Source organism: Heterocephalus glaber, unplaced genomic scaffold, assembly GCF_053883595.1.
Source record: "Heterocephalus glaber isolate CG9 unplaced genomic scaffold, H.glaber_assembly_v1.0 deba00000738, whole genome shotgun sequence".
NCBI classification, from domain to species: domain Eukaryota; kingdom Metazoa; phylum Chordata; class Mammalia; order Rodentia; family Bathyergidae; genus Heterocephalus; species Heterocephalus glaber.
The window spans coordinates 11391227-11414191 of NW_028258161.1; the positions used below are offsets into that span (position 1 = coordinate 11391227).

At 44.0% G+C, this 22965-nt stretch overlaps 1 long non-coding RNA gene across 1 annotated transcript in view; it reads left to right on the top strand.

Moving 5' to 3' along the window:
• The first annotated feature begins 83 nt into the window (after positions 1 to 83).
• Positions 84 to 22965, top strand: part of LOC110345226 (uncharacterized) — a 103722-nt gene continuing 80840 nt past the window's right edge. The window contains exon 1 of the long non-coding RNA XR_015449465.1: positions 84 to 874. This is a non-coding gene — a long non-coding RNA (uncharacterized LOC110345226). The remainder of the gene's footprint in view (positions 875 to 22965) is intronic.

Genomic DNA, 22965 nt, shown 5'->3' on the forward strand with positions numbered 1-22965 from the left:
CCCCAGGAGGCCCCCGCCCCCCAACCAGTCCCGCCCAGTCCCCCCCCCGCCCGGAGTCTCCGCCCCCGCGCAGGCTCCGCCCCCAGCCCCTTCCCCTGGGGGAGCCGCCGGGGTATCCCGGAGGTCGCGAGGCGCCGGGCAGTCGGCGCCAAGCGTGAATCCGACCGGACGCAGACTCCGTCTTCCCGGCGTCCTGCTCGTGAGCTCCCCGGCAGACCGGAGCCACAGGGGTCGCTGCGCTCCGCGGAAAGAGGGGGAGCGTCCTGGGAGCCCCGGAGGAGGCCGGGGTCTGCATGCCTGACCCATAGGCGCGGTTCACAGCACACGTTGCTTTCAACTTGGCTTTGCTTTTTAAATCGTTCGGGTTTTGGCCGTAGTTGGGGACAAAGCCGAAGAGTGCTCCGTGCACCTCGCTGTCCTGCACCTGTTCAGGCGGGTGCGCCCGACGCCCCGGCGGGGTCTCCTGGAGGCCGCAGCCCACCTGGGAAGGCCGCGCCCCGCCCGAGGAGGGGAGAGGGCCCGGCCCGCGGGAGGCCGCCGGAGACGCTGCCGTCCGAGAGTTGCTCGCCCTGGCGGCTGCAGGGGGCAGCGGTACACAGGGCAGGGCGAGGGCGCCGTGCGAGGGGGGCTCGGAGGTGGTGGTCGCAGTGCCGCGGGCCGTGCGCGGAGCCCTGCGCCGGTGCAGCTAACCCTGCCGGGAATTGGCGCGCGGTTCGTGTCGGGGCTGGAAACCAACAGCGAAACCTGTCTCCAGAAGGGAGCAGGAAGGACCGCCCTGGAGTCCTGGAAAGAAGCCCGCCTGACACTCGGCCCGCCACACTCCTCCCCACCCAGGTTAGCCCCGGAGCAGGGAGGGAAGCGCTGAGAATAACAGGTAAAAACCAAACTCAGTTTCTCCTGTGCTCTCACTCCGCACGGAACACGGACGACTTCTGCGACCTCTGTTCACCAAGAAATGCATGGCGATGTCTCCTTCCCAACTAATCAGTTCTCTTTTCTTTTTTAAAAAAAGTTTTATTTTATTTTATCCCTTTCCCCCTCAAGCCCCCTCCCCTCCCTGTGTACGAAAGCTCTGTTTCCATTTTTCCTTCTATTTTCACTTTTTTCTGGTCCCTCCCTTCCTTTCTCCCTCCCCCCTCCCCTGTTCCCTTCCCATGTGAACACTTTCTTCCCATTTCCCAACATCCATTATACATCTCAGTCCTCATTTCCGCCTTCGGTTTCTCACACCAGAGAAACAATGCAGTATTTAAACATGTGTGTCTGATTTATTCCACCTAAGAGTACGGTCTCAAGGTGCATCCATTTAGCTAGAAACGTCTCCAGCTTATCCTTCTTTATGGCAGAGTAGTACTCCCTTGTATAAAAAACCAAATCTTTGGCTAGAGTAATTAGACAAGAGAGAAAGAAAAGGAATAAGGCTAGGAAAGGAAGAAGTCAAATTATCATTATTTGCAGATGACATGATTCTCCACATAGAAGACTCCAAAACTCCAGCAGAAGAGTCTCTGAATTAATAATCAAAGGAACAGGTTATATATTTCTATTTTCTGATGTCATCTTTGATCTCTCTTTTCAGAGTGCTATAGTTTTCATTGTAGAGACTATCCACTTTCTTGATTAGGTTAATTCCTAAGTATTTCATTTTTCTTGATGCTATTTGAAAGGTCTTATTTCCCTAATTTCTCTGTTGGTGAGTTTATTATTGGTGTACAGCAATGCTATTGGTTTTTGAGTGGCGATGTTTTATCCTGCTATGATACTGAATTTGATTATTGCTTCATACTTCTCTTGTTTAATTGCTCTAGTTAAAGTTTTGAGAATTATATTGAACAGGAGCAGTAGTAGTGGATATCCTGGTCTTGTTCCTGATTTTAGAGGGAGAGTTTTCAGCTTCTCTCTATTTAGTATGATTTTAGCTGTTGGTTTGTTATAGATGGCTTTAGTCACATTGAGACAGAAACTATACTTATTTTCTTCATGGGTTTTATTGTGAATGGATGTTGGATTTTGTCTAATGCTTGTTCTGTGTCTATTGAGATTTTTGTCTTTGGTTCTGTTTATGTAATGTATTATATTTATTGATTTGCATATGTTGAACCATCCCTACAACCTTGGAATGAATCCTACTTGGCCATGATGTATGATCTTTTTGATGATTTGCTGCATTCTGTTTGTCAGTATCTTATTGAGGTTTTTGCATTCATGTTTATTAAAGAGATTGGCTTGTAGTTCTCTTTTTTGGTTGTGTTATTTTCAGGTTTTGGAATTAGGGTAATGTAAGCTTCCAGGAATAACTTTTAGAGTACTCCGTCCATTTCAAATTCAATGAAGTTTGATCACTATTATTGTTATATTATCCCTAAAATTTTTTCAGAATTAGGCAGTGAATCCATTGAGATGGGCTTTACTTCACTGGTAGTTTTATTTTTATTGCTATTTCAATCTCATTGACTAATATTGGATTATCAGGACTTTAATATCTTATTCATTTGGCTTTGGTACTTCGTATCTATCTAGAAATTTATCCATTTCTTCTGAACTTTTCATTTTATTAGAGTACAGATTCTCAAAGAAGTTACCAGTGATCTGGAAGAATCCAATGTGGCTTCACCTTTTAAATTTCTGATTGCATGGAATTGGGTCTTTTCTTATTTTGGTAAGATTGGCACAAAGTTTGTTTATTTTGTTTAATCTTTCAAAAACGAACTCTTCGGTTCATTGATTCTCTGTATTATTTTTAAGTCTCAATTTTGTTAATATCTGCTCTGATCTTCATAATTTCCTTCCTCATACTAGCTTTGAATTTGAATTGTTCTTGTTTTTCTAGGTCCTCAAAGTTCTACATTAAGTTATTTATTTAAGCTTGCTCTTTTTTTCTCATGTGGAAATTCACCACTATAAGCTTTCCTCAGAACTTCTTTCATTGTGTCCTGTAGGTACTGGAATGTCATACTGGCTTTTTGGTTTGATTGTAGGAACTGTCTAATATCTTCTTTAATTTCTTCTCTGAATCTTTGATTATTCAAGAAGGTATATTTGTTGGTATACTTTTGTGGTGTCTTTTACCACTGATTTCTAGTTTCATTGTACTATGATGTGATAATATGCATCGGGTAATTTTGATTTTTTTGCATTTACTTAAGCATGCTTTATAGGATAGTATGTGGTCTATTTTGGAGAAAGTCCAATGCGTTGCTGAGAAGAATGTGTATTTTGTTGTTTTTTGATGGAACACTGTAGATATATATTAAGTTCATTTGGTTTGGTTCAACCTTGAAATTTCTTGATTTTTTGTCTAGTTGATCTGTCTATTTGTGAGAATGAGGTATTGAAGTCCCCCATTACAATTGTATTGATGTTTGTCTGATTTTTATATCCATTAATGTTCATTATATGAACATATTTGTGTATAATTATCTTTTCCTATTAAATTGTTCCCTTAAGAAGTATGTAGTGACCTGCTTTGTCTCTGCTCATCAGTCTTAGCTTGAAATCTACTTTCTCTGAAGTTGAGATATCTGCTCCTGCTTTTTTCTGAAATCCCATTGCATGGAATATTGTTTTTCATCATTTAGTTTTTAATCTGTTTCTTTTTGAATTAAATGTTTCTTGTATGCTGAGTATTGTTAAATTTTGTTTCTTGATCCATTTTGCCAAACTGTGACTTTGGATTGGGGAACTGAAACCTTCTTGTTGAGTGTTCCTACTGACAGTTATTGACTTATTCCTGTCATTGCATTATTTTTCTGTTGCTTATTTCCTTATCTTTTTCTTTTGATTAGTCGCTCATTCTGCCAAATGTGTTCATTCTTTATGACTTATTGACATTGCTGGCTCCATTGTCTCTTTCTAGGATATCCTTGAAAATTTCTAGTAATTCTGGTTTGGTCATCATGAATTTTGTGAGGTTCTCTTTTTCTTGGGAATACCTTGTTTCTCCATCAGTTTTGAAAGAAAGTTTTGCAAGATACATAAGTCAGGGTTAGAAGCTGTTATTTTTTTATGGCTTGAAACACTTCATTCCAAGCCCTCCTGGTCTTTAAAGTTTGTGTAGAAAAGTCTGCTATAATTTTAATGGGTTTAAATTTATATGTGACTCATCGCCTATCTCTAACACCTTTTAAGATTATGTCCCTATGAGGGACTTCTCAGATTTTGAGTATGATGTGCCGTAGAGAGGTTCTCTTTTGGTTATGGCTATTCGAGTTTCTCTATGCCTCACTTATCTGTATGCTAATTTCTTTCCACGTATTTGGAAAATTTTTGGCCGTTCTTTCTGTAAACATGTTTTGTATGCCATATGTGTTGTTGTCTGACTTTTCACTTATTCTCATTAATCTTTGATTAGTCTTGTTTGTATCACCTAGAAGCTGGTGGATCCATTTTCATGTTGTCATGTTACTTTTAAGATGTCTTTGAATAGATGGTCTTTGAAGGCACCATTGTCTTTTATTTCCGAAATTCTGTCCTTATACTGCCAATACTTTTAATATGATTTTTAATCTCCTGAATTTTTTTATTGAAACCTTTTTGAGGACCCTAATTCTTTGGTAAACTGGTCATGCATATTTTGAATAATTTTGCTTAACTCATCCAATTTTTTTTTTGTACCGGGGATCGAACTTGGGACCTTGTGCTTGCACGGCAGGCAGCGGCACCACTGAGCTAAATCCCTGGCCCTCATCCAATTTTTTATTAGTGTCTTCTGAAAGCTCCTACATCTTTTTGGTTATTATTTCTATTATCTCTTTAGTTATATCTTCTCTGATCCTTTTTGACCTATTTTTACCTCCTCTGTTATCCTTTTGAGCAGTTTAAATGTGCGGCTTATGCCTCTCAGTGTCTCTCAGTGTCCCCTGGATTGGCTTTGAGGGAGTTGGGAGTTTTGGGAGGCATTTTGTTGCCTTGTCTTCTCATGTTTCTATTTTTTGTTTACTTGTTTTGTCCTGAGGTTTGTGGATGCTTATCATCTAAAGACTTTGTTGCTAGTATACAGATCTCTTTAGTTTTTAGTGATGAACTTAGGAAATGGCTAACGATAATCCTTTGCCACACTCCAAGATCCAAGCACCTTGGTTAATCTGGGAGGAGAGTATGCAGTGTGTATCAGTCAGTGCTTACTAGGAAGCAGATTTAATGCAAGATGTACAAACATATAAGAATTTATAAGATTGGTTTACAGTGGCTGCCCAGAGTCAGGTGTGGAAGAGTGCAAAAGGACTGTCTGTGAGCTAGAAATCTGAAGGATCTAGTTGAAGGCCTGGAGCTCACTGTAGTGTCCCATATGAGTTTGTACCAGGAGGCAAAAGAGTCTGCAAAGAAGTCTGTGCTGGAAGCCATGTGGTGACAACCAAGGCAAAAGTGAAGACTGGGGCTCCTCTGAAGAAACAGAAGCAAGCCTTCTTTCTTTGTTTCTCTTTTATACCATTCAGGCAACAAGCCACCCTAAGGTGTCTGCAGTAAATCCCCTCAGCGACACTCAGACTATGCTGGTCCAATTCAGTTGGGTGTTTCTTACTCAAGTTGATACAGTCAGTTAACTACCACACAGTGTAATTGGCCCAACAACCAAGTTCTCTGGAAATGTACTCTACTGCCAGGCATGATAGTGTATGCCTATAATTCCAGCACTCAGGAGGCTGAGGCAGGAGGATTGTCATGAGTTTGATTCCAGCCTGGACTACATAATGAGTTCAAGGCCACCCTGACCTACATAGCAAGACCCTGTCTCAAAAAACAAAACAAAACAAAACAAAAACCACAAAAGAAATGTACTCTAGTATCGTTAATGTCTCTAAAGTAATCTGAATTTTTGCTTACAGAGAAATAGCAAAATTATGTGATCCTATTACTAGCAGGCAGATCATCTATGGCATTATTGTCCAAGAAAAATTTGATTCCATAAGATTCAATTATTTACCATCCTTAATCCTAGAAAAGAAAACTGTAATTATGGTGTAAACATTAAGACCTCGCACATATTGACTTAGAGCTAACATCTATTAAATGTGATGACTATATTTTGGTAAGGGTAGAAAAGAATTCAAAAGTAATTTTACAGAGTTAACTTTCTAAAGATTAACAATCTTTATGGTTATGTTACATCCAGCGAGAGAGAACCAACCAGAGACCGATATTAAATCCACACAGGAGTTTATTACTGGCTGAGACCCAAGCCAAGCATCAGACTCAAGACCCGACTGGGGGGGGAGACAAACATGTTTTATACACCTTTGAGGCCAACAGTTTCTAGGCCCACCTATGGGATAGAACTAGTAAATCAAGCAAAAGGTACAGAAGTGGAACGTCCTGCTGTTAGAACATTTGTAAAACAATAGTTGATTAATTGTTATTTCTAAAGAGACTTTCTAAGGGGAGGATGTTTTTAAGCTTCCTCCTTCTGAGTTCATCTAAAGGGCAGGCAGGTGGGTCAAGCAGCAATATGGAGTCTGTCTTGCTAACTAGGGTCCTTCAGTTACACTATTAAAGATACGGGTTTTGAAAAAAAAAGATACAGATTTTGGGAATGGAGAGATACACAAAGAAAACTTTGAAACTATAAACTGTGTTATGAGAAGGAGGAGAAAACTGGTAGAAAGGATCCTATTGAGGAGTAGAAGGATGTTTATAGAATTATGTAAGGGTAAGATTAAAAAAACTGATGAGTGTTAGATAAATAATAATGACCTATTAACACAGCCTAAATTTGGGGTTCCAGGTGAGACCTCCCTATAATAACTTGGAGGAAAATCTGAGTCGTTTATTGAGCTGAGCTTTTTATTGACAGGCTGAGAATGAGGGATCAGTGAAGCAACACTAGCTGGATGGTAATAGTTACATGGTATCTTAGTTAATTTCTTGTTGTTGGGACAAACTACCTGACACCCACAAGTTAAAGCAGGGAAGGTTTATTTTGGCTTACGGTTTGTGGAAGTTTCAGTCCACTGGCTGGTTCTCAAGCAAGGTGGCATGCCAGAGTGGCATCCCTGAGCAGAAACGATCCATGGTAAGGTAGGCAAAAGGAATCAGCAGAAGTAGCCTGCTTCTTTTCTATGCCTTTATATTCCATCCAGGATATAAGCCTAATGATTGGTGCTACCCACACCCAGAACTATACTAAACCCATTTAGTTACCACATGCCCTTTATCCTAGTATCACATACCATGATCCAGCCACATCCCAAAAGCCCCACCTATGAGCATGTGAGGCTTTGGATGGACATCTAGATACATGCCATAACACATGCCAATTGGCTGTCATAGAAACAGCTAATGTTTTATTGTGCCAGGTCTGCCTTGATCTAGCAGTGTAGGTGGTGTGGCCACAGGATATAGAAACAGACTATGATTATTCTCAGAGCTCAGGCAGTTACTCTGGGAACTCAGGTGCCTGAGGACAAAAGGGGGTCAGACCTATCATTTCTTAAATTTTAAAGATAATAAGAATAAGGTAGGATTTTTGGTTATGGAGGTGTGAGTCCTCACTGAGCTGCTTCGAGTAGAGTGGAGATGAAGTTATAGGGCCAGTAGGGATGACTGGTGAGAAACAGGGTGGTGGCCTCTTGAGAAGTGAACCAAAACATCTGCGTCTAGATGAAGCTGGACAGGGCCTGGAAAAGTTGAGCAAATGTGATTAGGAGGAATATTGAAACAATGGGCCCCAAAAGGGATATGGGCCAGGAGCTCTAGGAAGTGGTCAGCTAGCTAGAAAGGACAAGGCCTGATTTTGCAGGGCAGTGGTTTAATCATGCAGACTTTTGATGCCATGTCATATGAGTCTGGAATTGGTGAAGAAATAGCAAGTCTCTTGTAGAAAAGCATGATGACCACCCTTTTCTGCAGTGAGCAAGTTCAGGCTATGGCAATTTTGGAGCACAGCAGCAGCGAGCAAGTCATTTTGATCTTGCAGGTTAGAGAGTTCAATGGAAATCTGCTTTAAAGTTTTTGACATCTGCTTAGAGAGTGTGGAGAAATAGTGAGCAGAAACTCCCACTCCAGCTGCACTGTTTCCTGGTGCTGTGGTAATACTGAGACCTGCCAGCAGGGGGATGAGCTATATTGCTCATTTGGAATGAATTAAATTTGAACTGGGATGGGGATGGGTCTCTTTTCTGTAGAATAAAAGATGAGGGTGGGAGTAGGTAAGCCAAGGTGTTATCAGGTACTTCCTTTAGAAATGGCTCACCAATCAAACTTATTCCAGGTCCTTCTTGCCCCTAACAAAGAATTGGGTGAGACAAGCAAAAAACAGTGCCAATAGTTTATTTGAAAAGTGAGAGGTAATGGGGTAAGGTAAAAACCGGCTCTGTGGAGCAAACTTGGGCCAATCAAGAGAAAAAAAAGGATGAAAAGAACAAAAATAAAAGTGCACCCTCTCTCTGGGAGACACAGCATGGGCTACTGTGAAGAGTCATGCTAGTGGGCTCCTCGTGGCATCTGTGACCTTATATGTTGCCCATATCTCATGGGAGCCCATGAGAAGTTCCACGCATGGAGTCCTGGCAATTGTGACTGTCCTGGGATCTTCTGATTGACATTCCTGTTCATTTCCCTAGCCAGTTTTGCCATACCTTATCTCCTATATCATTTCCCACAACAGCCATTAATCCCATTAAATCTTTATGGAGTGCTGAAGAAGTGGAGATCTCTGTCTTCTATAGCTTCCTTAAGCTGGACAGGGCTGTAGACCCTACCTATTAAGGATTATGTACTCTCCAACTACCTTGGGCTGTTGTGACCCATGGCTGGGTTGAAGAAAGAAAAACCTGTCAGAAAATAACAAGAAGAGAGTTAGTGACCATCAAACTGCCTGTTTGATGGAAGAAAGAAACTTTACTATTAGCCCAAATGTGAGGAGCAGGTCAGGTTTCCACATTTGCTGTAGAGAAGAATGTATACTAAAGAAATACTTTAGATAAATTATCAAGAGTCTGACAGCCATGGCCATAGCAAGATCCTATTTATTCATCTGTAGCAGCACTGGAGCCTTGATTTTTTGAGGAGAAATTTCAAGTCTTCGAGAGGCTAACAGGAGTACCTTTTCCTTTTGGATAATCTTGTTCTTCAAACAGTTCAGCCTGGACTAGCTTTAATCTAGAAAGATGAATCCAGTTATCCCTGCTACTTTTACTGCAGTGGGTGTTGCAAGGATCACTGAGAAAGGGCCTTTCCATTTGGGCTTTAATTGGTTTCTCTCCAAGTTTTCACAAGGAATTGGTTTCCAGGGCAGATGGTAGGTGTTCCCCCTGAGCCAGGAGCTGGCAGGACTCTGTTCCCATATATTCAGATACCCTGTTTTACTTGGCCCAGATTGATGAGATATTGTAAGGGCCTCATAGTCTCTGGGTCTACCATCATATCAGAGGATAGAAATGGCCCACTGTATAACATCTCAAGTGGGCTCAAACAGCTCAGTTTTGGGCACTCAAGTTATGAACCCTCATGAGTGCTATTCATAGCATTGGAGACAAGACTCATATGTCTCTGCAAAGTTTTGTTAGAGCTCACTTTAGGATCAGGTTGGCTCTCTACTTTTCCGGAAGACTGAGGTTGCCAAGTGTAGTGGAGGTGGTACTTTCTTCCTAAACCCTTTGCCTCTCCCTGAGTTATTTGGGAGGTAAAAGAAGGTCCATTGTCACTGGAGAGATTGAGGTAGTTCAAATCTGAGAATGATTTCTTTAAGAAGCACTGTGGCTACCTCAGTAGCCTTTTCTGAATGGGTAGGAGAGGCTTCAATCTAGCCTGTACAGGTGTCAGTTAGGACAAAAATCTGTTTAAATCCTCCACATGGTGGCATATGGGTAAAATCTAATTGCCAGTCCTCTCCAGGGTATGTCTCTTTCTTGTGTACAGTTTCTAATAAAGGAGGTAGTATGGGCCTGTCCAGGTTGTAGGCACAAAGTGAGCAAGCTTTGTAGACCTGTCAGGTGATTGTCACTAGTCCTAGTCATGTGAAAACTTGAGTGGCCATTTCCAGTGTAGCATCTCTTCCTATATGGAAGGAATTATGTAGGTTTTTTTTTTTTTTTTGGTACCAGTGATTGAACTCAGGACCTTGTGTTTGTGAGGCAGGTGTGGTACCACTGAGCTAAGTCCCCAGCCGTGTCATGAAGTGTTTTTATAGTTCTACTATATCCCTTGAGGAAGAACCAGTTTATTTCTACCAGAATCCTTTTTAAGTTTTTCCTTGTCCTGAGGGTTATTTGTATCTTCTTGAGGAGTATAGACTAGTTTTAATGGTTCCTCAGGAAATAGGAATAAGACTAGAATCTTAAGGGGCTGTACAGCTGCCCTTTTGCCTCTCTATCACTCTTGATTTTTCAAGGACACTTCAGACCTGTCTCTCTGGTGCTCTTCACAGTGCATGACTGTGACCTGTTTAGGAAGATGGACTGCCTCCAGGAGTTGTAGAATTTCTTGCCTGTGCTTTATAAATGATTGTTTATTTGTCAGTAAGCCTCTTACCTTCCATATTGCAGCATGGGCATGTAGCATATGTCCAGTGTCCCATTCCTTTGCACTTGAAACAGGAACCTTTTCCCATTTGTCACTAGGTTTTTCCTTAGATGACCTGGGTGGGTTTAAGCATTACCAATTGCAACAGCTATAATCTTACCCTTTTTTTTTCTTTTTCTTTCCTCTGGGTCTTGATTATTGAACACAGAAAAGGCCGTGTCCAGCAATTTGGCCATAAGTGTCTGTGGTCCCAACTGAAGTTTTTGTAGCTTACATTGAATATGTGGGGCTGACAGAAAGATGAAGTGTTGTCCCATTAGTGCCTCTCCCTCCCTGGAAGATGGATCTATACTGGTATATCTGAGAAAGGGTTCTGATAATTGGTTACAAAAGATAGCTGGATTTTCCTCTGTACCTGTATGACCCCACTTACTTTATCATAATTGACAGACTTTTTAAAGTACTTTTTTTGTCCCCATGGTAAGAGCAGCAAGTAGAGGGGATGGAACTGATTTATTGGCCTGGGGGTTATAAGGAGGAGGTGGAAGAGACCTCCCAGGATCATCAGGCAGGTAGTCGAGACCTGTATCTCCTGAGAGACAAATGAGGGTCTCAGAACTTGGTCATCTAGGGTATCTTCTTTTCTTTTCTTTTCACCAGGGATTGAACTCAGGACCTTGCACTTGTGGGGCAGGCGGCAGCACCACTGAGCTAAATCCCCAGCCCAGGATATCGTTTTTTTTCTCTTGGGGCCTATACTAAGTACTATAGTTCTTGACCATTCCCTTTGATGAAGAGTCACGAAAGCCTGATCATAAAGCAGTTTACTCCCCCTTTTATGCTTCAAGCAAGAACTCTGTAACTAGAGAATAGTCTCTTAGTTTAAAGTGCCATCAGTATCCATCTTTTGCTACCTCTCAGTCCATACTGAACCCAGACCATATTACAATAGTCGATAAGTTGTTTTTGTCTTAAATTGTCAGGATCAAACCTGTCCCATTCATCAAGGATACGGCCTAGTGGCAAAGTTGGTGGACTGTGTGGTGATGAGATCCAATAGATTTCCCATCTGTTTGTCTGGGCACCTGGAGAGAGAAGGAGACAGCTAGGCCTGCACTTCTTAAGGTGGCATCCCACATGTAAGGAAGAGACCCAAAGTCCACAAAGCGCCCTTTGTGAGACTTACACAGCTTGGGGAGATGTCTCCATCCAGACCTTGGGATACCAAGAACAGAAGTACAGAAGAAAGGGCCCTGAAGGCTTTTGTCCCCATATTGGGGACCCATTAACTTCTTAGGGACAAGGGTCTGGGCCATCTGTTGGCCTGCCTACTCCAAACTCCCATGAAGTAATGGCAGAACTTTTCTAAGAAAAGTTCTTTTAACCACCTTGTTGAACCTCTTGGTTGCCCAACTTGTATGTATTCTAAGCCACTTGATGGCTTAGCTGGTATTTCAAGTCCCTCGAAGATGCTACTTAACCAGGGTGAAACTACATGGGAAAAACATCTCGTATTTATTTCAATGGAAAAAGGACTAAGAATGGGGATGGTTCTGTTTTTATACACTCGCAATTACTTAGTTAGGGTTTAAATGTTGCTCTGCTCAATCAGGCATAGATCTTTAACTTACCTGAATTTAAACAGGGAAGCACAAAAGCCAGGTGGCAATAGCATGTTGCCACGGAGAGGGGGCATTTAGGCCCCAGTGGCTCTCCAGTCCAGCAGCTCTGTGCTTTCGTGGTGCTTGTTCCTGCTGCTGAGGTACTTCTGCTGGAAGTGGGCAGCATTGATGTCAGCACTATGGTTTTGGCCTGTCCAGTGTCATTCAGCTTATCTGGTGCTCTGGTCTGGCCAAACCCTTGGGCATTTTAAAATGGACAGGTTGGGTTTTTTTCCCCCCTTGGATCTGCATTCCCCCTAGAGCTGCAGTAAGATGGTCATGGCCCCTGTGGACAGCCCCCGCAGTGTGGTCTGTGGGCCTGCATTTGCCTCATCATTGGACTTGCATTTTCTAGGACCACCCACAGTCCTTCAGTTGTAGCTCTACCCCCTCCCCCAAATGTTTCCCAAGGTTTTAAAGTGATAGTGTACAGTTTTTCTTTTTGTGAGAGAAGAAAGAATAAATTTCCTCTCTTGTTCTCACAAGGCCATCTGCTGTTTAAAATCAGAGGTTTAGCTCGTAAGGCCAGTTATTAAAAGAGAACAAGAAGATGACAGCCTATGATGAACACCCATGTGCACATGGTCACACAACAAGACAACAGTGTGGCTGAACACATGGCAAGGCAATGAGACAGCACTCTGGCCAAAACACAAACCAAGAAAAACCCATTTGCAAACTAGAGTAAGTGGAAACTAGGCCAATTTCCAAAAAGGGCAGCAAAATACACAGCAAACAAACATAACAAGGCACACCCATAGAGTGGACACAAATGGCTAGAAAGAAAAGCCAAAGCCTACGTTCACTTCTCCCATCCCCACAGCTAGGAAAGCAAATAGTTTCCTGCACACCTTGAGAAAAGTCCCCTTCACTCGCAGCCTAGGGGATAGAGTGAGGGAGAGGACAAAAGAAACCTCGCGGCATTTTAGAGAGAAACAAAAAGCGTGCTCACATGGGCCTTACCTTGGTGTCCAGTACCTAAGATTTTGCTGTGTCTGGCCATGCCAACATGTTATCTCCTGACTGGCTTGCCAAAATGTTATCAGGTAGTTGGTTCCTTTAGAAATGGCTCACCAAACTTATTCCAGATCCTTTTTGCTTCTAACAAAGAATTGGATGAGACAAGCAAAAAATGGTGCCAATAGTTTATTTGAAAAGTGAGGGGTGAAGGGGTAAGGGGAAAACTGGCTCTGTGGAGCAAACTTGGGCCAAACTAGAGAGAAAAAGGATAAAAAGAACAAAAATAAAAGTACACCCTTTGTCTGGGAGACACGAGGGCTACTGTGAAGAGTCATGATAGCAGGCTTCTTGTGGCATCTGTGTTTTTATATGCCATCCACATGTCACGGGAGTCTTTAGTGTAAAGTCAGACTGAGGCACGATTGAGACCACTGAGGCAGGCAAAGTCTAAGCAACATGCGATGAATTTATTGCCATCTGGGTACAGATGGGCCAAGGGCAAACAGGCCGCTGAGACTGAGAGGAGGGTGTGTGGTTGGTATGGGGGAGTTTAGGTAGGGGAGGGGGCACTGGCCGAGAGGGTGGAAAATTTTAGAGTCCCATGGGTGATTGGCCTGGGGCTGGCTGATAAACAGGTGGTGGTGAGAGCAGCAGGGTGGCTGCTGGCTCCCTGTTATCTCTGTGCTCCTGTTTATGCGGGTAGCAGGTCTGCTTGGGTGGGCCGGGGTTCTGACTTCGGAGCCTGTCATCCCTCCCTGTTGTGTTATAAAGAAGAAGAAGGGCCGGGGATTTAGCTCAGTGGTTCCACTGCCTGGCCCCTAAGCACAAGGTCCTGAGTTCGATCCCTGGTACCAAAAAAAGAAAAAGATTAGGGGTTGTAGATTCTCATGACTTTTTTGAGCATGACTGGGGACAGCGTGGGCATCCTGCAGGGAGAGAGAGGAGACGAAAAGGGGAGGGGAAGGTGATTCAGTCTCAGAGAGAGGCAGCGGAGGTGTCAGGAGTGTGATGACCCCCTGGTCCTTTCCAGGGGTCAGCTGGAGGCTCTTGTGGGTCAGCAGTGTAGTGGGCAGTCAGGAGGAGTTGCCGGGATGTCATGGATTGGATCCATTCCTGGATAAAATCTGAAGAAAGGTTGGGACTAGGGGCTCTAACATGGGGAGAAGCCAGGATATATAGCCTGCTTGGAAAAGACTTCCTTAGTCATTGATAGGACCACCTTTCACCCATTTTCTGAACTTGCCAGCTTGATCCCATGGGGCTGCTGAAGCTAAACTGGCAGTGAATACGAAGGCCAGGGGAATGTGGGTGAGTAGGAAGAGGAAGTGGCAGAACATGAATGAGTGGAGTGGTGTCTAGACGGGAGGTGCAGAGAGGTTGAGGAAGAGGAACAAGGTGAGTAGGTGTAGTTTGTCTCAGGGGGAGTGTCTAAGGGGGCCGAGACAGTTCCTCCAGCCAGTAGGAGAGCACCTCCAGTGAGTTGATCTGGGATGGGACTCCAGGGAGTCTCTGAATCTGGGGAGTCATTTTGGGGGTGGGGAAAGAAGACATTCTGCCCAGGGCAGAGGGGATTCCAGCAAATAAGCCTGAGGGGAGCGAATGGTGGTCTTTGGCTAAGGATGGATTGTGCAGGTTCAGCAGGAAAGGAGTTAACTGCAAGGTTTTGTAAATTGGGAAGGGGGGAGTGGCAGAGGCAATGTAGCAGGGCTTGGAGAGAGAAAAGGAAGGCTAACTGGGTCAAAGGGCACAGTGGGGAGGAAGGGAGGCGTTTAAGGTCTTTTTATTGATTATGGAACTGGAGAAGGGTGACAAGGGAAACAATTCGGTCTGTTCTGGGGAGAAATTACACAGAATGCTCTGAAAACAGATGTTTTTATCTAAGATAGGATTTGAGGGTGGAAATATGAAAGTGAGATCATGTAAGATTAAAGCAGACTGAATGAAGGAAGTAAATAAAATGACAAGACACACAAAAGCAAGGCATTTATATATGCTCTGGAATTTGGGTCAGTCTGATGGAAATAGGGGAGAATGAGGAGTGGAGGAATGACTTGTTTAAGGGATTTGAGGGTCCCCTCGGGTTAGTTTATAAAGGGGTTTTGTGCGCATTGCAAAACCTGGAATCCAGAGATGGAAACAGCCAGTGATTTCCAAGAAGGGAAGGAGCTGTTGTGCTGTGGTCGGGGTTGGGGTCCAAATAATTAAATGTACATGGTCAGGGGAAGAACTAGGGGGATGTGGAGAGGCAGGTGATGTTGAGAGACAGAGGGGATTGAGGTGTCTCAAACGCCTGGGTTGTGGAGGGAAAGAAAGATACAGGGTAGGAAGAGGGTGTGCCAGTAGGTGCGAGAAGGGCAGCAATAGGGTGGGAGCAGAGCCCGGAATAGTGAGGCTGGCAGAGCTGTGTTAAAATATCTCATCTGAGGGGTGGGACTGGACTGGTTGGAATGACTGGAAACAAATGGGTAAACATTTGCTTTCCCAATTGGCACAAGAGCAGAGGGGTTTCGAGAGGCCTGGACACAGTGCTGTCAATTCCCACAACAGTAATGAGGATAAAGTTAGCTTTCCTGAGAATGAAGAGAGGGTAAAATGGATCGTCCCTGTATTGATCAGAAATGAAACACTCTTACCTTCCAATGCAAGATTTACCCAGAGTTCCACGGCTGTGATGGTCCAAGGGGCATCCGAGACCTCCGAGTTGTGTCAGTCATCTGAGGTCCAACCAATCAGGATGGTAAGGGCACCTAAGCCCAGAGAGTGGCCTTGGAAGGGGACCCCTAAGGTGGGCCTGGCTGCTCCAGTACAGTCTGCCTCCCAGTGAGGGCTTCTGCGCCTGGGGCATGGCTTGGGAGGGAGTCCTGAGTTGGGACAGTGTTTGGCCCAGTGCTCAGACTTGTGATACTTGAAGCAGGGTTCTGGACCCCTTTTTTGGATCCCTGGAGATTTTATTTGGCCCCTAATTGGCTTTTAGCTCTTACAGTGGGTGTAGGCAGTTGTAAGTGAGAAATATACTGCTGGTAGGTGGCCATATCACAATTACTGAAATGCTTGATTGATCAATTTTTGGGGGTACCAAGGATTGAACTCAGGACCTTGCACTTGTGAGGTAGGTGGCAGCATCACTGAGCTAAATCCCTGGCCCTTGATTGATCAATTTTTGATGGGGATCTGAGGGCCAGATTTAATTTTTTGGAGCTCTCTGTGACTATCTGGGGCAGATTGGGTAATAAAATGCATCCTTAAAATAAGTTGTCCTTCTGGACTCTCAGGGTTTAGAGCAGCAGTAAACTTTCTGAGAGTGGAGGCTTGGTGAGACATAAATCGGGCCAAATTTTTATCTCACATTTCAATAATTTTCTTTAATTTGTCATAATTAACTGATTTATGAGTTGCCTTTTTGAGGCCCCCAACCAGGCAAGTTACTATGTAGTCTCTGCATTGCCTTGCAGGAATATGCTCCTGTGCATCAGTGTGACTGGGGGAGCTTGGCCTGGGTATGGCTGTAGTTTCAGCTTTTAAACTGGCCTCAAGCCATCTCCATTTGTCATAGGATTGAGCTAGGGACCAAATTGGTCTGTTTTCGCTCCTCAGGGGAGAATGTAGAAGTAAGGATGACACAAGAAGTAAGGTTAAGTCATAAGATTGAGTGAGATATTGAAATTCTTGAACATATTTAGTGGGGTCTATGGAGAAGGAACCCAAACACTGATTAATTTGAGAAGGATCAAACAGAAAAAGGGGGATGAACTTGGACTATTCCCTCCACCCCACTACTTCCAGAAGCAGAAACTGAGGAGCAGGGGCCAGAAAAGAAATGGCAAAGTGCAATTCAGACCTCGTATGAGAGGGGGCTGGAATGGTCTTGTTAGAATAAGGAGGAGGGTTGGAAGTGTCAGATAAGTGGAAGGAAGAGGGGCTGGGGCAGAGAAAGTTCCAGTAGGAGGTCCTGAAGCAAGCTGAGCAGCTTTGGTGGCTGCAGCTAGAGGCTGAGGGGGCTGAACTGAAGCCAAAATGGAGACCAGACCCAGTATGCGGGGGGAGAAGCAGGTAGGGAGGCAGGGACAATGGGAGGCTATTGAGGTTGCAGCAGGTTAGGAATGGGTTGAGGTTGGGGGGCGGCAGGGGAGGCAGACCCAGGGAGGAAGGATTGGTGGTAGGAGAGGCATGGTAGTGGGGAGGTGGAGGGGAGGAAGCTGACGGAGTTGAGATGAGAAGTTCAGTGGGGTCACAAGAGGCCCAGAGAGAGGAGAGTCTGTGAATATCGAGGAAGCCTGGACATATGGGACCGGTGACCGTTTTCCTAGCCAGCAACAATAATTGTCTAGCTCTCAGAGAATTGAAAAGTTGAAACTCCCATTTCTGGGCCGATGTGATTCATTATCTGACTTGTATTGTGGCCAGGCTGTATTGTAAAAATAAATGAGATGTTTTATCTTCAGGTCAGGGGTGAGATGGAGAGGTTTGCAGTTTTTAAGAACACAAGCCAGGGGAGAAGGGGGAACAGAGGAAGGGAGGGTGCCCATAGTGATGTCTGATGCTGGAAACTGGGGCTTTTGGGAAAAGGAAAAGACGTCTCCAATCAGTTTCCCGAAGCCAAGAGAGTGGATGGCTGACCAAGTCAGGCATCACTGATATTGGGCGGCCATCAGGGAAACCTGGTTCCTGACATTGTGATCAGTCCTGGGTTTTGAGCACACTTTGAGCCTGAGCCGGGTCAGACAGCACTGTGGGTAAGAGGGTGTGACAAGAGAAGAGTGAGGGAGAGGGATTGAGGTCCCAGGTGGACCTCATTTTGGGGGAGGGAGTGAGATCCCAGGTGGACCTCATCTTGGGGGGGAGGATTGAGGTCCCAGGTGGACCTCATTTTGGGGGAGGGAGTGAGATCCCAGGTTATGTATTCTTTTGGAGGGGGGTGAAGAAGATGAATAAAAGTTCATCAGACCTGAAGAGACAACCTAGACTAGCAGTGAGCCGTGGTGGAAAGACGCCAGAGGTCAGATGTTGGGAAGGGCCTCAAAGTGCTCAGCAGAGTTTGGGAGAGAAGCTCAGACCTCCCCTTATTGGACACCAAATGTAAGGTCAGACCGAGGCACGATTGAGACCACCGAGGTAGGCAAAGTTCAAGCAACATGTGATGAGTTTATTTCCAGTGCAGACAGGCCAAGGGTGAAAAGGCTGTTGACACTGAGAGGAGGGTGTGGGAGGAGGGGGAGTTTAGGTAGGGGAGGGGGCACTGGTCGAGAGGGTGGAAAAGTTTAGAGTCCCGTGGGTGATGGGCCTGGGGCTGGCTGATAAACAGAGTGGTAGGAGCAGCAGGGCAGCTGCTGGCTCCCTGTTTATCTCTGTGCTCCTATGGATGCAGGTAGTGGGTCTTCTTGGGCGGGGGTTCAACTCAGGGGCCTGTCAGTGAGAAGCTCCACATAAAAGGTCCTGGGAATTATTTGGGACTGTCTGGGATCTTGTGATTGACATTCCCACTCGTTTCCCCAGCCAGATTTGCCACACCCTGTCTCCTATATCCAGGGTAAATGTTCCCATCTGATTGGTGGCTATAGATGTCATTGCTACATGGTAAGACAACTCCCTTTGAATAATCTAGCCATTCAGACAGGTGATAGGAGACTACATGTTTTAGTTGAATGTTTTTGGATCTCTTGTGATGATAGCTAGCTGAGTAGAGTTGATATATGGAAATGGAGGTTGATAAATACTTAGCCACGAGGGCTTGTAGGGTAAGATTTGTGTGTGAAGTGATTGGAATTTGTATTAGGAACTGATGGGTCATAGCATTAGGAAGACACGATGAGAGGATAGGAGACAGCTTCCAACACAGGTGTGCATTGGATGGATCTGGCTGAATGTGAAGAAATTTTTTGCTTGTCAGGTGCCTTTGTCCCATCAGAAGGAAGGGATTAGTGGAGGTGGGGGTGGCCTATCTATCCATCATGGAGTTGATGGGGACCCATGGATGGAAGGTCCTGTGTAGTTTTGATGGTCAGTGAGGGGCAGGGTGTTCTAGGGTCATGTCACACTTTCCCTGGGGGAGGTCCCCCAAGTGAAGACCTCTAGGAAGAGCCCTCCTGATACAGAGAGGGTCCTGAAAGTTGAGTGGTTATTTTAAGGATCCAAGTTTCCTAATTATAGGGGTGGAGGATATGGGGACCAAGTACTATCTCATTTCATATGGAAAGGTGACTATATCTCAGACTACTCAAAATCTGAGAGGTCATTATATAGGCTTTTGAGAAAGCCTGGGGTATTAGCCCATGTAAAAACAGATGCTCAGTAGGCTGTGTATGCAGGGACATCTAAGGGAATCCTACCAAGCAGGATCTTTGCCTCATGGTGTTTGATACAAGATGCATGGTGGTTTTGACAAGTGAGGACAAGTATTTGGGAACTTGTTCCCTGGTGGTGAGAGTGGGAAAGAATGAGTAGGAGGCACATGTTGTATAGGGGTATGTTTAGGGGAGCAGGAAGTATAGACAACACAAAGAAGGAGATCTGGGTGGGAGGAAATGTGAGAAGGTGCCCTGAAGCCAGAGATCAATGATGGCATCTAGAAGAGTGAGTCTATTGGGATGTTATGTTCTCTAGTAGTGTAAGAGTGAAATGAGTGATTTCAGGGATTGAAAATGTCATTAAACATGCAGGCGAAGCTGGAGAGCCCAGCAAGGATGAGGCACAGGAAGGGAAGGAGGTATATGATAACGACTGGCCAATGTGGAGAAGGACTTCAGGGTCTGATTAAAGGGAGCCCTCATCAGGTTTCCCAGAATCTTGGTGAGCTTGACTTTGGTGGGCCCAGTGAGCAATGACCTGTAAGAGGGTTGAGACTCAGTGGTGGGTTTAAGGCAATTTATGTGGACCCAGGGTGGCAGTTCTACTAGTCTGACTGTCATAGGGGTGGGGAGGACTGTCTATAGTCTCATCCAAGTTGGCTGTAACGTGGTTTTTTGGAGGGCCTGGAGAGGAGCTTGTTGCCCAGGGGTAAAGGGAGGGGGATGGTGAATGAGAAGGCTGTTGCAGTTTTGTCGGCAGGGTCATTGCCCTGAGTTATGAGAATGGATCTCTTTCAGCAGTGGAGGTGGCCACCTCCTGTGGCAAGGTGTTATCTCAATACGCACTTGAACATGACTGCTACTGGGAGGGTGATCCCTGTGGGCTGACGAAGCCTGTTTCTGGGAGCCTGGTTTAGGGACACTACACATGTAGAGATCCCTGGTAGCATGAGGGAGCCTGGTTTGGGGTGGGTGGCTCACATGGCCTGACCTCGGAGACCTAAATAAACTCCTACCTTTGTCTTTCTTTTTTCTTTGTGTTTCTTTCTCTTTTCAAAAGAAGAAAGGAAGATCATAAAGGAACATATAGATCTTATATGATGATCTTTTATGATTTCCCCTCCCTCTCACACTATGCTCTTCCACTCTGCAATTTCCTGCCTCTCCCTGATAACTAATATCAGGGAAAAGTTAAAAGATTTGAGACAGAGAGAGAGAGAGAGAGAGAGAGAGAGAGAGAAAACAAAGAAAAGAAAAGAAAGAAAAGGCTTTTGGCTGAACTTACCAGAGTAATTCAGTGTCTGTCCCAAAACATGACCTTCAGGTTATATTTTATGAACCTGGGACCAATATAAGATAGATTTTAAAAGGTTCATTTTTATTCTACAAAGATAAAGAGTGAAAAAAAAAAAAAGAAAAGGCTTCAAATTTCTTTTCTCTTTCTCCCTTCTTTTTTTTTTTTTTGTACCGGGAATCCATCTCAGGACCTTGTGCTTGCCAGGCAGGCATGGCGCCACTGAGCTAAATCCCTAGTTCGTCTTTCCCTCATCTGACTCTTATTGATTGTAAGTCTTTAATATGTCCTAACAGGAAAGGTACTCAGAGTAGCTTAAAGCACTAAAGAAAATACTGTTATAATGTACAAAAGAAAAAAGGGAGCTAATTGAACCCCTAAAAATTTTCTAATTGACTATTTATAAGCTTACAACTATGAAAAAGATTATTATAGTTCATCATGGCTAATACATCTTAGAATGTACTTCCATTTAACATAGTTGTTTTATGTGTTCCATATATTATCTTGTTTTTTTGTCTGCCTGTTAATTTGTTTTAATATTTGGTTAAAGTACATCCAGTTGCCTTATATAAAAAATATTTTTTTAGATCAACAATTTTTCTTATTTTTTTCCCTATGCAGTTGGGGCTCTATTAGGGCTTTCCAAACAACAACAACAATCACTTGTACAGATTTTGGGTGGATAGACAAATACAAAACATGTACAAGAGGATGGCTAATCAGCTCAAGACTTACATGAGAGTTAAAAATAAAAGCCTTAAAGTTTAGTAAAGGTTATGTATGATTTGGTTTAATATGTATTAATGTTCAGATATATATTATCCTACAAAAGCTCCATTTAAGTTGGGCTGTGCAGTAAGACCCCAACTTACGAACTTTCAGAGGTATACTATATACAACCCACTTTGTCAGATTACAAACTAATTTGACGTAGAAACATTCTCCAGAAATAGAAGTTGTTCATAAGTTAGGGACTTAGTGTATGTAAAGAGACACTCAGGTTGCCTCAGATACTTTTATTCATATGCCTTAAGAACAGTGAGTGAATAAAGTAGAAGTAAACATGCATTTAAGTTTGGTGACATCCCTCCATCCACATGGGCCTGGCACTGGCTACTTCCTGCACATGCAGGAGGGGAGAGAGGCCCCAGCCATCTTGTATGCAATGTGAGAGAGGAGGCAAGCGATCCTTCCCTGCCCCCACTGACACCAGCTGTCTCAAGCACCTTGCAGGAGAGGAGAGGAGAGGAACCACAGTGGCTTCACTGCCAATACTGGCCACCTTGAGTACCCTGTGGGACAAGAAGATTGAAGCCCATCTCACTTTTGATACTGGCTGCCTTGTGCACCCTATGTGGGACAGTAGGAAAGTGGCCAAACAACTAAATCCTAGCTGGCTCTGCACCTTGGTTCTCCACAGAACAGGGCAGGAGAAGTGACAATTAAAAGACTGACCAGATGGAGAATGAGACCAACACACAGGAGGAGAGCTTCACTCCAGGTCTGAAGTGTTGCCCTACTGCAGACTGGATGAGAGATAGCCTTGGGAGACAGTTGGAGAGGATGAGTGCTACACAGAGATCTGCTGAGATTACCTGAGAAGCTCTAGCTCAGGCCTGCATTCTGTGGTGGCAAGCCAGGTTTGATGAGTATAACCTTTAGCAGTCTTTGATATGAAAGAGATGGCATTTAGTCCAATGGTGCTTGAGCTTTTGGCCCACTGCCGAACTCCAGCAGAAACTAGAGTTCTGATTTAAAATAGGTCATTATCTGTGTTGCCTAAATGTCTCCACTAAAATCATAGACCTCTTTGCTCTGAGTTAAGGGTGATTTATGCATGGTTCTTAGGGTTTGTCAGTAGCCAGGTTATATTAGATTCTATGGTTGTTGCTAACTTTATTACTATACACAAGGTACATAGTTGTTGGTGTCAGTTGGTTTACTCTGAATGTCAATATCTTGATTGTCTGAGGGTCATAAATAATACTGTGGCTAATTCCTGAAAAGCCAGGCAATAGGGCAGAGAAGCTGCAAAGCCCAGCACAGAAAACAAACAAAAAAATAGAAACATGAGAAAACAAGGCAACAAAATGCCTCCAAAAACTTCCAACTCCAGCAAAATTGGTCCATGAGGCATAGAGGGGAAGAAACCAGAAGCCACACAGTAGAAATATCTGAAAGGGTATCAATGGAAGTAGTAAGGCAGTTCAATAAGGTGCTTGACGAATTCAAAATAGATACAACAAATATCCAAATGAAACAAATGATCAGTGAGTCTAGAGAAGACATGAATAAAAATCTAGTG